The sequence below is a fragment of the Syzygium oleosum genome, unplaced genomic scaffold (assembly GCF_021117445.2).
Source record: "Syzygium oleosum isolate NSW1041296 unplaced genomic scaffold, Sole_v2.1 Sole_v2.01, whole genome shotgun sequence".
NCBI lineage: Eukaryota > Viridiplantae > Streptophyta > Magnoliopsida > Myrtales > Myrtaceae > Syzygium > Syzygium oleosum.
In genome coordinates this window covers 23,166,063-23,181,751 of record NW_026607485.1, presented here as the reverse complement: position 1 = coordinate 23,181,751, position 15,689 = coordinate 23,166,063, and the positions used below count along the sequence as shown (strand labels likewise).

Sequence of the window (15,689 nt, the reverse complement as noted above, 5' to 3'; positions counted from 1 at the left end):
GGTCCAATAAAACCGATCACTTATTTTGGACACTTGTTTGAGGGTCCTTCTATTTTGGAACCTGTCATTGCCCTTGATAATCTAAATCAAATATGTTGACCTGGTCTGACTGTATAAATTCAGAGGAGATGGTCTAGTCACTTCCTTCTATTTCTGTGCTGTCACGGGGCTATTTCTTTTCCTTGTGGTTCATTTTGTTTTTTTCCCTTTTTTAAGATTCAAATGCTTCTTTTGTCGTCCAACCATGTGAAATTCAATTGAAGCCCAGAAAAGAAACATGCCCTTGTGAGAATTGGAGCATATTCCACTGCAACAAACGCCATAAGCCATGTAAAGTCTCGTCATTTGGCAAAAAAATGTCATTCCTATGAGCATCTTTTGGTTGATGGTGTATATATCATATGATATAGTCGGTCCGGTTCCCCTTTGGAATCGGGAGTCGGACTACTCGAACACCAGTTCCGCTTTTAAGAACCGGGAACCGGACCGACACTTTCGGGAACCGGACCAAATTGACCGGTCCGGTCCGATTGGTCCATTTTGCTCACTCTTAATATAAAGTTAGGGTCAGATATCTTACACCCATTTCCACCCATTTGCAAAATTTTGAGTGACCTATTTGCAACCTGACTCACTGAAAGTGAGTTGAAAAATGGTTTCTAACCCATATTGACACCTCTAAATTCAATACTCAACATCTCGTCCTTGGCCGGTGACGCCACTGGTCCATGGCCGGTACCCGGTGACTGGATAGAGGAGAAGGAGAGCCCAAGAGAGAGAAAAAATCCAGACTTTTTTTTATTCCGTGTCATTTGTTGAGGTGGTAACTTGGACACGTATCTATTTATAAGTGAATATGAGTAAAAAAAATACACATCACATTAGATGTTGATGTGGTGGTTTGAAACAAGTGAACATTTTCTCCCTTTATAAATATTTCATGACCTGGCCATTATGTTTGCAGCCGCAAAACATCTTTGACAGAGAGAAGAAGACGGGTACTCTTTCTCTGTTTCACTGTGTGGGGACGTTTGGAGTTGGAGAAAGGAATGGGGTTGAAGAGGTTCGCGGTACTGCAGTGCGCGGAGGACTCGGAGTACGTGAAGAGGCAGTTCGGGGGATATTATGGGGTTTACAAGGGAATGCTGGCCGAGGAGGACGAGGTCTGGGACGTGTACCGCGTGGCCGCCGGGGAGCTCCCTGACGACGGCGAGATTGGGCTCTATGACGGCTTCGTCATCACCGGCAGCTGCAGCAACCCATGGCGATGACGCCTGGATCTGCCAGCTGATCAACCTGCTGAAGAAGCTCGACTTCATGAAGAAGAAGGTCCTCGGCATTTGCTTCGGACACCAGGTCATCATCACAATTAACAAGATGGCGACAAGCTTTAGGGTGACGCGACTTTGACTATCAAGAGCACGTTGATGAATTGGTGCCCCTGAAGCCACACTACAGGAGAGCGATCTGCTCATCTTAGATCTTTTTCTTCTTCCTCTCTCTGTCTCTCTCTGTCTCTTTCTCTCTGATTTGTGGCCATCAAGTTTAAGTTCGGCGCCTTTCTTGATCATCTTGTTTTTGGTAGTACAGATATTGGGGCGTGCACTGGGAGGCAAAGTTGGACGTGCCGAATCATGGGACATTGGACTGAGAACCATACAATTGTCTCCATCATCCTCCGTGCATTTCTCCTCACTTGAACTTCCTGCACGGCTCTCTGTGATCGAATGCCACCAGGACGAGGTACAACATCTTATGACCTAAGAAAAGAGAAGAGAAGATTAAATTGATAGCACACTGTTATTTCGTTTCTCAAAATAAAGAAAAAATGAGGACAGACTTTGAATTTGGGAAATTTAAATAGCTGAAGGAACTGCCAGCAAAAGCATAAGTGATAGCGAGGTCGGACAAAACGGGAATCGAGATGTTTAGGTATGGGAATCATATCATGGGCATTCAAGGCCACCCGGAGTACACCCGCGACATTCTTCTCGACCTCATTGAGCGTCTCCTCCTTCGCGGCCTCATCACCGTAGGTTTCATCCTATTTCGTCTCCCTGTTTTTGTACCGGAAAGATCAAGTTAGAAGCTGACGATCTTCTCATGATTCCTTTGCAGGAGTCGTATGATGATGAACTAAAGGTCAATATGGGGGCATGTGAACCGGACAGGAAGGCATGGAAGAGGCTATGCATCAGCTTTCATAAGGGTAGGCGTGTCAAAATGGGTCATAAGGCATGGAAGAAACTCTGCACCAGCTTTCTTAAGGGCAGACGTGTTAAAATGGATCATAAATCCATTTTTTAATCGGCCGAGCTGTTAACTGGGTTAATCTTATTCAATAAATGGGTAATAAATGGATTTTGGTCGACGTTTCTTGAAATGATTTCTTTGATTGGCAAGAATAAAGGATATTAGGGCTTGGAAGAGTTGTGATTACACGTTGGGGGTATCCTACATTGCTTTCTAGGGGTGAACGGTTCCCGATCCGGTTCGATTCCATCCAAGAACCGGGGTCCGGATCGGGAGGACCGGTTCCCAGTTTCTACGACCGATGACCGGATCAGCTAGTCTTGGGACCGTGGACCGGTTCCAATGGAACCAATCACTTATTATTGAGCGAGGCCTGAGGTGAGGCAGCGAGAGGGAAAGGCGTCGTCGTTGAACGAGGCTTAAGGCAAGAAGGAAAGGCACCGACGTCGAGCGAGGCGTGAGGCGACTGGCGAGGCCGCGAGAGGGAAAGGCATCAAGCGAGGCATGAGCGAGGTCGCGAGAGGGAAAGGCATTCTAGGCTTCGAGCGACGAAGTGAGCAAGGTAAATTGAGTGAGGAATTAGGCAGAGCCTCAGAGGTAAGGGCGAGAGTGAACTTGGGATAATAGATTAGGGTTTCTACCTTTCTATTTTTGAATCTTAGAGTATTGGACCGTGTATTTTCTTTATGGGAAACAGCATGGACTTTTGCCGCAGAGATAAACCGGTAAAAGCCTAAAAGGCAAGAGGGAATTGCCAAATTGAGGAAATTGGTAAAGGCCAGAGGGAATAGATTAGGCTTTTTATTTTTTTTAAAAAATTTTAAAAAGTAAATAAATATATATTTTCTTACCAAAATAAATAAATATATATTTATCAGCCCGGTCCGGTTCCCACCCTAGAACTAGGAACTAGACCGCTCTAAAATCGGTTCCACTTTTAGGAATCGGGAACCGGATCAATACTCTCGAGAATCAGACCAAACCGGCCGATCTGGTCCGGTCCGGTCCGGTCCTAGTTCAGGCGGTCCATCATGCTCACCCCTATTGCTTTCCAAAGCGGCAAATGGAAGGAGCGCAAAAGTTCAATTTGATGAGAAAGCGTCATGATGGTTGCATTCCATCTGGCATCTTGAATCTGACCTTTATCTACCTCTGACATTCGAACGTTTTACCAATTCCAGACCGTTTGTTTTGCCTCCGGAACGACTTTTCTTAGATCGGAAGATTCCTCTCGATTTGGCAGGCAGGTCATATTTTAATCTACCATTACATTTTCTCATGCAAAATGCCTCAGCGAGTCTGCGAGTTAGTGTAATTCTTTAAGATGTACGCATCAATTAATCAACGGAGCCTTAGTGTATTTTGTAATCTAAGCATTGTAACAGAAATTTTTTTTTACTATAGCTAATGATAATTATCCTATGGTTTCCTTGAGCGCTTACGCAAAGGTCAAACTTGTTCATTGAGCGATGTGTACATAAATTGTAAAAGACTAGCTTGAGCATGATCAAGAAGCATTAGCGACTAAAGTGATTGGATTGGATAAGTAAGTGCTATGCGATAGGAAATCTTGAACAACGTGAAACTTGGAGTTGAAAAATCGCGTTTTTCTTTACACAAGTTTTATGTAATTTGACACCAAAGACGTTAAATTTTCCCGCTAACTGGATCATGGTGTTTGGTGAATTAATTTCCTGTTGCTTTATAGGCACCAAATATAGATAGAATAGAAATACAAAGGGATATATTGCTGATCTAATTGCATTTTAATTCTTAGGGTTAATACCACGAAAAATCTCAAACTGATACACTTGTGATATATTTACCCTAAATTAATTTTTTGATCATGAAAAACCCAAAACTAGTACACTTGTGATAAATTTACCCCCAATTAATTTTTCAACCACTAAAAACCCTAAATTGGTATATTTGTGATAATTTTACTGTCACGACTCGAACCCCAACGGGCTCGCGACATCCCTTCAACGGTCGTATTGAACACAACGTCCCAGGACAGCGTCGCCGACCCAAACGAACTACACAAGCGGAAGTGAAATAAAACAACCTAGACAACTAACATGATGACAAAAGGATAGCACGAAACAATAATTGCATAACATCATAAAGCAGTCACTATTACAAAACGATAACCCAGGTTACCAATTTCAAACCACAATTTTCAAAAGGGGGCGGTGATTGACAAGCTTATCTCCTCTACCAAAAAAGTACTCAAAAGACAGGGTAATTTGATCTATCCTTCAATCCCTGTGGTACTTTGGCGGCATCTCCGAATCGATCACGGTCGCGGATCTGAAAGTGGTTATATAATAACCGTGAGAACGAGTCTCAATAAGCAACACCCTAAATCCTAGCTAGGCCAATGCGTACCCAGACAAGTTTTAACATGCAATCTAACCGATAACGTATATATAATTCACATGGATGGACTTACCTCGCCATCCAATCACATGCCCATACTACACATTAGTCAAATCATGATAATGAAATAATATCCCGATAACATAACACACTCATTCAAGCGCCATCCACACTCGCACCCAACCAATCCAACCAAACATCCACACGTACCATCAATCAATCCGATCAAACATTCACACGTACTTCAAGCCAATCCAACCAATCACATTTCGCACACGTGCCCAACCAACCATCTCGCAACCCGCGCCACTGCGCCTCAGGTCCATTCTCACAGCTCGCGCCAATGCACCTCAGGCTCAGCCCTTCGATCAATTCGGGCTCTGTCCCTCACTGGACATCTCGCACTTTCTCACGACCCGCGTAAACACGCCTCAGGTCTGACTTTCCTTTCACGGACCACCGTCAACACGTCTCAAGTCCGTTCTCACAAGCCATACAATTCAATCAATTCCAATGGCCGCCGTCAACACGTCCTAAGCCAAACTTTCCTTTCACGGACCACCGTCAACACGTCTCAAGTCCGTTCTCATAAGCACATAAGCCACACAATTCAATCAATTCCAATGGCCGCCGTCAACACGTCCCAAGCCAAACTTTCCTTTCACGGATCACCGTCAACACGTCTCAAGTCCGTAGCCCTCCGATCAATCCGGGCTCAATTCTAATGACCAACGTAAACACGTCCCGGTCCAACACACCTTTAACGAGCCACCGTCAACACATCTCAAGCCCGCATCCATTTGGCACACCGGCCATTCATGCCTTCACACGGACCGCAGTCAACACGTCCCAAGTCCGTCAACTTTCATTCTACGGACCACCGTCAACACGTCTCAAGTCCGTTAACTTTCAGGTACACGTGCCACACAATTCAATTTGTCATTCTCGCACGTCATACTAATCAAATTCCAATCACGAGTTCACCAAACAAGCCCACCCATCCGACATTCAAGTCGGACACATTCAAACATCAAATTCATCCACAAACGCCACGATAACACCGAATAATTCTCGAGAGAGAGAAAAACCGAGAATATACAAAATCGGGTCCAAACTAGGCAGTTGCGCAGTGACAGAAATCCATTTGAAATAAATAGTAAATAAGCTTCAAAAATTCTGAAATTTGGATATGTTGCATAAAACATCTTGCTAAACATTTTCCATAAGAACTTGAAACCCAGTTCTAACCGTAAATATCTCGTTTGTACACTCAAAGCCGGACAGAACCCGGTTCGCTCGGACAGCCCCTCAGACCATAAAAAATATAACTCATTCAGTATCCAAATCACTTTGGAAAGCTATGAAATTTTTATATGTCATAGCCACGAATGTCCCCAACAATTTTTGTGAAGGAAGTATTTTGAAATTAGGCCTGGAAAAATTTATAAAAATTCGAACAGACCTGAAGGTCGGGTGAACAGTAAATCGGGTAGTTTTGTGTCGGTCTGAAAACCGACTTCCGAATGGCCCCAAACAACTTCCAAAAATTCTGAATTTAAAGTATGTTATACCTCAAGATGTTGGGAACAAATTCCATGAAGAACACTTCCTCATATTCGGCCCACAATGATCACCAAAAAAATAATAAAGCGTAGAGGTACAGTAACAATCAGAAATTCGAGAATCATTAAACTTGCACCATTAAGCAAATCAAGCTTATACAACCACTAAACCAACTATCCACAGCCCTAATCCACCCCTAAACATGTCCATTAATAACCCATTATCCTAACCAAGGCTTAGGGAGCACTTACCCAAGGCCTAAGCAAGAAAACCAAGCAAAAGGAGCAGCTCAGTCACAGCAAAGCAGCAGCAGCAACGCCGGAGCAGCAGCAGCAGTCTCAGCGGACGGGCGGCGGCTCACGGCGGAGTCGGGTGGAGATGGGGGCTGAACGGTGGTGCTGGTCGGGCTGGAATGGAGGGCGAGAAGCAGCAGAAACCAGAGGAAGCAGAATGAAGAAGCAAGTAGCAGCGAAGCAGCAGCAGAAAATGAAGTAGAAGCAGCAGCAATAGCATGGGGGGCAGCAGCTAAGACGTGGGGGAGCAGAGGAAGGTCAGCAGCAGTCAACAAGGCAGAACAGGGGGAAGGGGATGATCGTGAGAGAGAGAGAGAGAAATCAATTCAAAAAGGTCACAACCCCACTCACTCTCATCCAAGGGCTCAATTTGATCTTGGTGAGCAAGTCAAGATCCTAGAGTCACGAAAATTTCAGATTTCAAATTAAAGAAAAGGTTAAAAAGACACTAAATAAAATAAATCCAGAGGGAGGTATACTAGTAAAAATCCGCATCTGGTCCAAAAACTCACTTTCCACATATCCCGGGCAATATCGAGGCTGGCCACAATAATATCGACACCATCCAATTAAATTCGTTACGGAATTCAGAGAAGTTCGACACCAAAGTTTGGGCTCTAAATAACGGCCAAATTCGATCGAATGTAATTCTAGCGAAATCTCAATTTTAAAAATGATAACCGGGAGTGATCAGTTCCCGGGCGAGATTTTACTATAAGCACACTGACGAATTACACGTTTTATAAATCCCAAAAATGGGCCGAAATTCGGAATGTCACATTTACCCTTCGTTAGTTTCCGTTAAATTGGATTAATACAAAAAAAAAATACAAACCGGTACACCTGTGACAAACGGAGAGTAAAACATAAAACCGGTACATCCATCAACTGCTGTATGTCATTTAACAAAGCAATTTGACTGTAAAATTTAACGAAAACAAACTGAGGGTAAATCTGTTACAGATGTACCAGTTTGGGATTTTTTGTGGTTAAAAAATTAGTTTTTGATAAATTTGTCACAGTTGTATCAGTTTGGGGTTTTTCGTGATATTAACCCTAATTCTTACTTTGTTTCAAGCATACTCAATAGTCCTTATTTATATGTGTACGTGCGTGCACGAACTTTTTCACATTTTGTAGTAGTTTTAAGATGAATACGGGTGCATTTGTTTTACAGAAAATGAGTGATTTGAAAAATATTGTCCGAAAAATGGTTGCTTCTATTATTTAGAAAAATTAATTAGTAAACGGAAAATGTTTTCATTATCGAAAAAATTTTCCATTCATTTATTTTTGTAAGCAATACAAGCGATTATTTTTCAGAAAAAATGTTGTATAAATTACTCATTTTTCGCGAAACGAACGCACCCTACGTCGTGGAGTTTATCATTTCCCTTCCCTGCCAAAACAATTTGAACCCTCCAATCAGCCCTCAGCTTTTTAAAATAGAGTTTCTTCCCAAAAGATTAAAAAAAAAAAACCCGCGAAGCAATGTACTTCTCTAATTTTATCCTTTTTAACTCGCACTCCCTATTACGAGCCGTTTTGCATCTTACCAACATCGAAAAGTCATTACAGGATCCATAAATCACATGGACCGATATTCTTTGAACCATTAATTGTACGAGTCGTACATAATCAACGGCCTCGATATACTTGATCTGCATAGTCTACGTACGGTGCCATTATTTTTTTGCAGCAGCATCAGTCTACTTGCTATTTCTATATTGGCACCAAAAATCACACACAACACAATAAGGCTTATAAAACACATCGAATTTTGGTTATTTTACTAAATTAAATTAAATTAATTCCCTCTTTTGGCATTTCAAAATACTTTTTTTTTGGTCAAACATTTCAAAATATTGTATTTGGAGAACAATAGCAAATTCTTATATGACAGGGGTACTTGTGTCTTTTCTCTATTGGGATTTTGATTTCTACTTGAATTAAAAGTCTTCATCTTTTTAATTGGCTCCTACATGGTTCGTGTTATTCTTCATTTACGACACCAAAAATCAATTCCCTTCCCTTCAAATAATTTAAAATTTTATAAAAAAGCTAATTGCTTTTTATAAAAAAAAGCGGACCATCAATGACTATTAAAACTTCACTGCAAAAAAATCAGTCAGATCTCTTCTTTTTAGTAAAATGTGTCAATCTATTTTATCATAATTAACCAATATATTTATAAATTCGAAAGCATACTATTTTTCAAAAAATTCTTACAACAAACGTTTTTGTTTACCGTGTCCTATTTTTTACGTAACCTTTACGTAAGTGTACATATAAGTAATATTTTGTCACCTTTATAGGATAGAAGCCGGTCTACTTGCAATTTTCTCCAATTATCACACCAAAGTCAAACAAAAATCGCATTATTTTGTTTCCTCTTTTAGATGAAATATTCCTAATTGAAGTTAGTTTCTTGACATGAGACACAAAATAGTCGATTGATTCAATAATTGGGGATCTCCATATGGCAAGATACTATGTAACAACCATTTCATACCTCTCACTATAAACACTAAGTCATTAATTTGAGGTTCGCGGTGAAAGAACTGCTTATAAAGTCTATCTTGTAGTGATATATTAATTATTAACAGTAATCACTTGCCACCGCACAAGTCTCCTAATATTATCTATTTCTCCGCTCAAGTCCCCTTTTTTGCACAACATTGAAATTGCTTTAGATGACTCTTACGGTCTCACCAAAAGGTTATTTTTGAAAAAAAAATGCGTTGATCGCTGGACAATCATTGAAAGTTATTCTTATTAGTTAGTAATTTTGCGCATGACATTATATTTGATACTTATGCATGACAAATAGATTGTTATCTATTAACATTTTCATAGTTCTTTAACAAGGATCTAGGACACGGATCTACCGTAGGTGTTCTTCAGTATGGGCTCACGCATGTTAATTCTATGGGCTTTGGATTGCTAAAGAATTTTGACTTAATGGCCTTATAGTGAGACTCATTAAGAAAGACCCATCCTGCTTTCTTCTTGACATGTGAGACAACCTAGTCCGTTGATTCAATAATTGAAATCTCCATATGGCAAGATCCTATGTGACAAACATTTCACACCTCTCACTATAAATACCTAGGTAATTCATTTGAGAGTTAAAGAACTGCTTATAATGTCTCTCTTGTAGTGATTTATCAATCCTTACTAGTAATGAATGTCAAGTTAATGAGTACTGAAAATATGGTAAAAAGCAAGTCCTAATACACCACTTACCCCACCAAATGTCGAGTGCAATACAAAAAAAGAACACCTCGTCCATCTTTCAGCTCGACTCTGCTTCAGTAACAATTCCTAATGGGTATTTGTGGCATTTTCTTTTGTATTTTTGGAAATACAATTGCTGACTCACGGGTGTATGAATAAGCGTTCCCTATTTTACTGTACCATGGATTATGAGTAACCCTTTTTTGTTCTGCATTTGTTGCAAGAACAATGGTACATAGGATACGCTCGTCTATATTCCCAAGAATGGATGAACATAGGTCAAGACTCTCGAGGCTAAGAAATGAGTTTGCCATTTATATGGGACGGTCGTGTTGACATGATGACGCAAGTTATTAAGGTCAACAAGATGATACAATATATCATTTGGAATGGTTACCTTATGCCAGATTTTGAGAAGGTTAGAGCCCTAATAACCACTCTTTCAATGGAACGGCAAGAAGTGTTGGATGGTCTTTGGGAAATTAACATTGTTCCAGACTATAACAAACTTGTAGAGGATTTCTGAGACAATATATAAGGGTTAGGGTAACAAATATGTCGACCCTTGACATGAATGCATCTTGGCGCAGAATGAATGCGCCCTAGCGGAACCTAAGGGATTTCCGAGAGTTTTCCCTTGGCTACCAAATTCAACCATAAGATTTACTAAGGAATTTTATGAGTTTTTCCCAATGTATGTGCAGCAAGTGAGGCCCTGAGGTTATGTCTTTAGGCTTCGTCATCACTTATGGATATTTTCCTTATGTTGATTTTTATTATTTCTTAAGGACTAGTTGATATTTGCATATCACGTAAGAGTTGTTTATGGAATATTTAGTTTTGAATATTCATTGGCTTTGTTCTTATGTTAATATTGCCTTATGTATGTTATATGTGAGTGGAAAATTCTAGAAAGTTTTAGTAGCTTAAAAGAACTTAATTTTACATTTATAATTATATCAATGATAATTTCAAATTAGGATTCTTAGATGTTGATTTGGATTATGCACGAATTTTTAATGCCTAACATTTATGCATCTATTTTACACAAACTTATTGCATTAATGAATAATTTCACATAAGGTTTTAGATTCGGAAGGTTACTACGTTCCCAATCATCATTTAAGAATCCTAATTTGAAATTATCATTGACATAATTATTTATGTAAAATTAAGTTCTTTTAAGCTACTAAAACTTTTCAGAATTTTCCACTCACATATAACATACATAAGAAAATAATAATATAAGAACAAAGCCAATGAATATTCAAAAATAAATATTCCATGAACAACGTATAAGTCTTACGTGATATGACAATATCAACTAGTCCTTAAGAAATAATAAAAATCAACATAGGGAAAATATCCATAGGTGATGACTAAACCTAAAGACATTAACCTCAGTGCCTCACATGTTGCACATAAACTGGGAAAGACTCATAAAATTCCTTAGTAAATTTTATGGTTGAATTTGGTAGCCAAGGGAAAATCCTCAGAAATACCTTAGGTTTCGCTAGGACGCATTCATTCTACGCCAAGATGAATTCATGCCAAGGGTCGACGTCTTTGTTGCCCCACCCCTTATATATTGTTTTAGGAATTCCTCTACAAGTGTGTTATAATCTGGAACAATGTTGATTTCCCAAAGACCATCCAACACTTCTCGCCATACCATTGGAAGAATGGTTATTAGGGCTTTAACCTTCTCAAAATCTGGCATAAGGTAACCATTCCAAATGATATCTTGTATTATCTTGTTGACTTCAATAACGTTCGTCATCATGTCAACACGACCGTCCCATCGATAAATGGCTAACTCATATCTTAGCCTCGAGAGTCTCGACCTTTGTTCATCCGTTCTTGGGAATATAGACGAGCATATCCTATGTGCCATTGTTCCTGCAACAAATACAAAACAGAAAAGGATTACTCATAATCCATGGTATAGCAAAATAGTGAACGTTTATTCATATACACGTGAGCCAGCAATTGTATTTCCAAAAATACAAAAGAAAATGCCACACATGGCATAGCTGGCATCCACGTCTGCGGTTTTTAGCCAAAATCAGCCGAAAGGACTAAATTGTCAAAAAGGTTTATAACTAATTGGACAAATTGAAATGTTTAGAATTAAATTGGCATCCGTACAATATGTTTAAGACTTTTTTAGTCAATTTTCCTGAAAAGCGCCCTCCATATGCAAGCGTCCAACAATTGTAGGCGATTAATTTCCAATGCCTTAATGTATATCAGTTTAAATAATTTAAAAAATCTTTCATCCTTCAATTCATTTGCATTCAAAAACTAGATTACTACAACTTTGAAAAGATAAAGTGACATCCAAATTTCTGAATAGATGATGCAGAAATTATTAATTTATGATATCAAATTTTTTTGGTCAAGATGCGTGTGTGGAAGCGAATACAAAGAAATTAGTTTGTTAGGTGATCCAACATAACTTATTTCAAAAGGACACTAATACGCGTAGTGCTAAGTTATTGCCCGAAATTATGTACGTATCTACACGTAGACCATGTTTTTTCCCCTATCTGATTGGAGGGTTGGATTAACCATTCAGCTAAATGGTTCATTACATGCATGAAGATCACCCACATTTAGATATAATTAAATTTGTTCGTAGATACGTTCATAACTTACAACTCACCTATAAAAAAACATAGATCCTTGAATCTCGCATGGAGAAAAAATAGCCCTTTATGCATTCGGAATTAGTTGCATGTTATTTGCGTGGAAATTTCTTTCAAAATGCCACAAAGTAATCAAAGTGGTCCGTGACACTCAACCGAAGAAAGGGAAAAAGAAAAAAACTTTGGCATATGCTTGATGCTGAACAAACAAACTCTAAACGTAGCTTGTGTTGACAAGGAGAAACTCCAATGCGTGAATAACTCGAAGAACAAGGGATAATATTATGCCACTAGGACACATGGAGACAGTTAAAGGACCGTTCATTGCTTTCCTTTTTCTTTCCTAATTAAAGAGAACCGAGCGATTACATCCAGAAAGCGGGCATAGATACAATGTTTATGAATTTCGTCTGTCGATACCATTTCATTTGTTTGCCCCGAAATGTTTGTGGCGCATTCCTTAACCAGCAAATAAAGGGAAACAGTAAAAAGAAGAAAAAAGAAGCGCGAATGCATTTAAAAGGAGAAAAACCTCGCAAGGGTGAATATATCACCCGGAAAAATCGGAAAATGAGTTGGAGGTTGACTGTGACTCCAGCAGCGCCCACACACAGCCTGTGCTGATCTAAATCTGTGTAAACCGAATGGTTGGTGTGTAAAGTAACCGAAGGGTTATGCTAGCAAACTCCTTTTGCTTCCATTCATACTACATCACGCCTTTGATGTTCATAATGATTACCAAAAAAAGACCAACATTTTAGCATGTTCCTTCCCTATTACTTCCTTACTGAAAGTGTTGAATAAAAAAGAGAGAACTAAAATATTTAGCCCAGTTGTTATACTATAAAGCCACCCACCAAGCCCTTCCTGAAGAGATTGATAGGAATTCCTGTTTGTATTACACCTCACCCATCATGCTCACCACCTGTTCGACATTTTGCCTCAGAGGTGACACCATAAAATGGTGAATTAGTTGGAAACTTTGTTTGGTTGCTCTATAAGAGCTTGAAGAACACTCTGAAACTCTTTAGACAATGAATGCTCTATAAAATAAATCGATTGCCCAAATATATACGTACACAGGCTTACCAATTAGGATGTCTTTTAGAAAAAAATTCTGTTGTCTGGTATTTATGAACTGCTGTAAAATGGGAGCACAACCATATCAATAGTCAAAAGCAAGCTTAATTAAAAGAAATGAAATTCCCTAGTCAATTGCTTGAATTAGAAAACAGAGAATCGGCATGTTAGAAAATTGTGGCCTCCGAACCTGAGCAATTTTGCCGAAAACATAATGGCTAGGGAGGCTTTCAGATTTTCTCTTATTTCTAGGAAGATTGTGAGTGTTCAAAAATGGAAAAGGAAAAGGAAAAGGAAGAAACACAACCGCGGAAGCTTAACTAGATGGCCTCTCCTATAGCAAGTACTTATTTTTGGACTGGACCATCTAATTGTATATTCACAATTTATATGATACTTCTATTCTAACTAGTCCGATTGAACTAAAAAGTTTTTGTGAACTTAGTGTCACCCCTTTTCCACCCTTCTAACAATAGAATTGAACCTATTTAAAGGTAACTTCGAAGATTATGAACATAATGTCTATTGATTCTAGTATCTTTACAATCATCTTCAACTTTAATAATTATAAGACTAGTAACATACTACCATGTTTATTGATTCTAGTTGTGAATGTAAAATGCACTCAAATTGATATTGACTTTGCTTGTGAAATTTCACATATAATGATTGATGACATGTGTACTCATCAATACTTTTAATAATGTCAAATGCACTTGTATCGATATTGATTTTAGTTCCTATTACTAGTAGATGGCAAGTTCATCAAAGGAAAAGGCATTTTGGAGCCCGGAAGATGTAGAAACCTTTTGTAAGTTGTACGTTGAACAAATTGATAATGGAAATCATCCTGCAAATAATAAATGAGATGGATGGACATTTATAATTAAGAGGTTTGAGGACCTAAGGGGCAAAAAGTATGATAAAATTCAAATGAAGAGTGAGTGGGATAATCTTAAGGAAGAATGGAAAAGATTGAGGATATTGGTTTTTGAAGGAAACAAGATTAGGATGGGATCCAAAAAAGAATACCATTGAAGCAAGTGATGATTGGTGGGAGAGAAAAATTCAGGTTTTTTCCAATTCTTTTGTTACTTTTTTTTAAGTTAATCTTTTACGGTACAACTCACGAACATGTTTATCATAACAGGAAAATCCTAAGGTTAGAGTTTTTAGAACGAAAGGCATATATCCAGATCTTCAAGTTTTGTTGGATAGAATGTTTGGGGATATGATTGCTACTAGAAGTGTCACATAGAATCTTGCGCAAGGTTTATGTATTGATGAGGATATTGTGGCCACACAACTTGACATTGATGATTGTGCAGGATCTACTGATAATAATGTAGAATCTAATTTAGGTGAAATGATTGTTGAACGGGCTCAAAGCCATAAAAGAACGTCGCAGAGTTCGGTGAGGCAATCTCAAGGAAAGAAACAAAAGAAAATGACCACAGCTGCTAAGCTAGCAACGCAAATGGAAAGAATTTGTTCAGCTATTGAAAGTAGGAGCCATGCGAGGGAGTTTGATCCTTATAAGGAGATCATAGACATGGTGAAAGCCATACCTGCGATTAAGCAAGACGAAGAGTGATACTTTTTTGCACTAGATCATTTTGCAGAAAAGATTTAGATCCCAATTTATATACCGATGATGTAAATGAGGAGGGTAGTGCTTCAAATTATGACTCTGCTTTTAACATGACACGTTTACATGATCAAATAGCTATAAGTTTAGGAAATATTTAGGGATGTTTGTAATTTTTAAGGATAATGAATTTCTTTCGTTGGAGCATTTGTTACCACATTTATTGCAATGAAAGTATTCTTATTTGGATCCCAATTTATATACCGATGATCTAAATGAGGAGGGTAGTGCTTCAAATGATGACTCTACTTCTTACATGGCACGTTTACGTGATCAAATAACTATAAGTTTAGGAAATATACAAGGATATGTGTAATTTTTAAGGATAATGAATTTCTTTCGTCGGAGCATATTTTACCACGTTTATTGGAATGAAAGTATTATTTTTTTAATTTGAAAAAGAGATCACTTTGAGGTGAATTTTTTCCATTTGAATTTGTTTAGCAAGAAAAAGAAATTTTATTTTTTAATTAAAAATTTTAACACGATATCTTTTAACATTGTTGTCAATATTTAAATTTGCAGACATTTTTTTTTTCAATTTTAAACCAATTAAAAATTAAAATGCTTAAATTAATCATTCAAAGG

At 38.5% G+C, this 15,689-nt stretch overlaps 1 pseudogene; it reads left to right on the top strand.

The window, feature by feature from the left end:
* The first annotated feature begins 969 nt into the window (after positions 1-969).
* On the top strand, positions 970-15,047 carry LOC115676235 (gamma-glutamyl peptidase 5-like; annotated as a pseudogene).
* Positions 15,048-15,689: the final 642 nt, after the last annotated feature.